We start from the raw sequence: 4,349 nt of genomic DNA on the forward strand, positions 1-4,349 counted from the left end.
AGTACAGATTTGAAACCAACAAACACACGAGAGATATTTGTAAGTGCTCCCCTTGTTTTGTAAAGTTCCTTCAACTCCCGCGATTCTGAATGTGTGCCTGAGAGTTTGGGGGCAGACCCTGCAATTGGTCTAGATTGCTCGGTAGAAGGGTTTAAATTGACACCTGGGACAAGTTGAATTGCCGGGACAGGCCCTTGAATTGGCCTGACAGGGATATGAATTGGCCTGGCAGGGACATTCCGACAGTCAGAATTGGCCTGTCCGGGTGCCGAATTAGCCTGGCGGGACATTCCGACAGTCAGAATTAGGCTGACAGGGTGTCGAATTGGCCTGGCAGGGACATTCGGACAGTCAGAATTAGCGTGTTCAGGGTGTCGAATTAGGGAAGCACGGGAATTGTGCGACCGGGGCAGTCAAAAGAATTGCTCTGCCCGACAGTTTGTCCTACCCTCTAACCAGGATCTGCCTGGAGCGACTGAGTCTGAAGCCACATCCTACAAGGTGACCAGCTGGTATAAGGATAAGGAAAGCGGATCGTTGGGGCGTTGTAGGACATGTTGACCGTCCGGCCAGGTAGGAGTAGGCCTGGATTCTATTCCTGACAAAAGAATTGGTCCGCCGGGGTCTTGAATGGCCAGTTGTGTGCAAGCAAACGGTCGCATTTTTGGTAGTGCAACGTATACAGCACCTTGTTCAGAGTAAAGTCAAATTACAAAGTTGCGCAAAGTATAACATACATAAACTTAATTAAACATAAGAACAGAGCCTTGTCGGTGACATGGACGCTGCTGTTGGCTTGGAACAGCTATTTGCTGTGCATAGGGACGTGCCCGCGTTAGCCGTGTTGCAACAGCTCAGGATGGATTTCAGCCAGCAACAGCCTCAAGAGCTGCTGCACAACCACCGGGAATGTCTTCAGTTGGGCACGTGTAGTTTTGGTCGGCGGGGTCGAGCATCGTACGCATTGCACACAGAAACCAAGGTGCAGTGTCTCTGTAACATCATCAACATATCCGGTACGCGGTGGCAGGCTTGCCGAGCACGAAATGAAGGGGGGGTCGCATCTCACCATTCAACTAAGCATGCATGTGCTCGGTTGAATGCTCGGTAGCGTGCGAGTTTACCCCTATCAGGATGTTTGTTTGCATATCCCTCCAAGTGAGAGGGCTTGGACCTATGCTGATGTTCGTTCCAAGAAGTGAACTGAGGACTGATGCTACGGTGAAAGATTTGCACGTAAATTCGCCCGTGCAATAAAACGCCCTGTAACTCGCTTACGCTAATCTCACATTCCAATATGCCACTGCACTTTCCTCTCCAGCCTGGCCACATTCTCTTCCTCGCAAACGTACTTGGGCACCTTACAATCCAACACCATACGTGCTTTGGAAACGCGGGCAGCTGCTTCACAAGGACCCCCATATTTGTCTTGATCTCTTCTGTAGCAACAATGATGCCTGGAGTAGGGTCCACTATGACGACGGGTGATCGCGTTAAGTCCGCGTTAGCTCGCGTTAGTTCGCGTAACGGTGCGAATCTTAGCGTTAGGTGCGAATGAGCATGCTTTTGTAACGCAAAGAGCTAACGCACAACGGCTATGGAAAAGCGGAAATCGGCCCTTCTGGCCAAGTTTTTTAAAAAATTATAAATTTCAGATTGTAAAGGTTTATTTGGAAATAAACTTGCGTCGTTTTGGTCGACTTGAACAATTCATCCGTGCGTATGTTGAAACGCGAAGCATACGCGCATGTGTAGCAAGGCGATACGCATGCGATTCCATAATGCGATTCGTGCGTGTGGGGAGACAATGCGTAAAGCAATTCGCGTCCACTCGCACATCAAACGCACACAGTCCGCAAGGCTATTTGCATGCGAATACATGCTGCGTTTCATGCGTATAAAGGCTCATTGCGTAAAGCTTAACGCAGCCTAACACTTACCAAACACACACATATCGCAACGCAATTCGCATGCAAACAAATGTTGCGTTTCAAGCGTATGAAGGCTCGTTGCGTCAAGCTTAATGCGGCCTAAGCTAACACACAACAAGCACACACGATTTACCTTTGATGAATCGCATGACATAACAATTCACATGCGATGTTTTATGTGTTGGTCGCATACTCAGTTCGTAAACCTTCATGCAGTCTCATGAGAGAATAACATGCTTGGCAGCACTCAGGGGGGGCTTCCGCAAACGAAATCGCATCAGGCGCAGCCCTACATCGCACAACGATTCATCATACCATCAACTAGATGCCAGAAAGGTGGCGGGACATGCCGCATGCGAACGCGCACGCAATTAGAACCCCGCCGTGAGATGCGTCGGTGGCTGTGAGGCAGGTGGGGACATGCCTGGGAGGCTGAAAGGGCTTCCGGACGCATAAATCGCATCAGGCGCCGTCGTACGCCGGACCAACGATACATCATAACATTTCTAGTTGTTAGAAAGGCGGCGGGGAAAGGAGCATCCATACGCGCACGCAATTAGACCCCCGCCGTGAGATGCGTCGGTGGCTGTGAGGCAGGTGGGGACATGCCTGGGAGGCTGAAAGGGCATAGATCGCATCAGGAGCCGTCGTACGCCGGACCAAGGATGCATCATTACATCAACTAGTTGCCAGAAAAGCGGCGGGGAACGATTCTTCATCAGTCATGCTCGCTAGCCAACCATCATGGGGAAGGGATGTAAGACCATCATCCTCTGGGATGGGTCGAAATACTCCCACTGGCTCGGCGAGTTAGGCGATTTCCTCGCAACGTCCAAGTTGAAGAGCTACATCAACAACCCGTCGCCTCCGAGCCGCAACTCCCAAGACGCCCTGGAGGAGGACGCACAGGCGCTCAGCTACCTGCGTCTGTCCTGTGAACTGCCCATCAAGCAGTTGCTCATGAATTGCCCAACCGGTCTCGCCACCATGCAGCTCTTACAGCAACAGTTCCGTTCTGCATCCCAGGCCCGGCTGAGCCTGGTTGAGCCGCAGATGCAGCTGAACATGCGCGATGGGGAGACAACCGCTGACTTCATTTAGCGGGCAGAGCAGCTCCGTAGCGATATAATTGTGGCCGGCGGCCAGTGGGACGAGAGCACGGTGCGCCTCGCCATTCTCCATGGCCTGCCTCCGCAGTACACCATCACCATCGAGTTCACGATGTATCAGCCCAACTTAACGACCCCACAGCTCGTGCTCATGCTGCGGGAGAAGGACAACAACCTCAAGACCCAAGCAAGCCAGACCAGCCTGGTGGGAGCTGTCGGCCCTGGCCGTGCCCCCAGTGGAGTCGGCAGCACCGCCAGTGCTGCAGGCGCCGTGGGGGCCGGCGACACCTGCCGCTACTGCGGACAGCCTGGTTACTACATCTGCGAGTGCCCCATTAAGCAGGCGGACGAGTCCGTCGGCCTTCACCACAGCAACGCATTCGAGCAGCTGCACGCCGCCGGCAACATCAGTTGAGGCAGCCGCAACCGCCACTGTGACGGTGGCGGCAGGGACACTGGCAGCGGCAATGGTGGCAACAGCGGGGCCGACGGAACACTCGAATGCGGCCGTGCTCGATGCGGCAACAGCCACCGCAACGGTGGCGACACTGCAGGCGGCAGCAGTGGCAGCGGCTCGGACAGCAGCGGAAGCAGCTCACACCAGAGCCGTGCCACAGTGCTGGTCATCGACGGCAGTGGCAGCAGCTCACGAGTCATCCTCGACTCAGGCTCACCATACCACCTCACGGGTGACCACTCCCTGCTGCACAACCACGTCCCCGCCAGCGCACCACGGCTGATCGAGTGGGGCAACAACCAGCTGGCCGATGTCATGGGAACAGCGCAGTTGCACCTGCGTACACGTGATGGACACAATGTCCGGCTGCACAACATGCTGCACGTCCCCAGCTCGGGCCTCATCCTAACATCTGTCAACCTTCTCGTGACACGCAGCTGCTCAGTCACATTCAGCACGGACAAGACGGGCTGCTGGTTCTCATGCATCGGCCTCCCTCACAACAGCCCGTCTATCACCGCATGGAATGAGCGTGGGCACTACGCATGGACGTGGACCTGCAGGCGCCGACCGACATCACCGTCAATGCCCTCGGCACCGTGGGCGACAGAGCCGGTGGGGGCCAGGCCGCAGTTAGCAGTGCTGGCGGAAGTGCCGCCGCTGTCCCCAGCACCCGTGGCGGCAGCACTGCCGGCAGCCACACCAGTGGAGGCCAGCCGGACGGTGACAGCAACGGCAAAGGGCAACCAGGCAACGGCAGCCCCGGGGCCGCCGAATGCTCAGTCGCCAAACTTGCGGCAGCACAGCGCCTGCACCGCCAGTACGGTCACCTCGGTTACCGTGTGCTGGAGC

The sequence above is a fragment of the Volvox carteri genome, assembly GCF_000143455.1.
Source record: "Volvox carteri f. nagariensis unplaced genomic scaffold VOLCAscaffold_69, whole genome shotgun sequence".
In the NCBI taxonomy this organism is placed as follows: Eukaryota; Viridiplantae; Chlorophyta; class Chlorophyceae; order Chlamydomonadales; family Volvocaceae; genus Volvox; species Volvox carteri.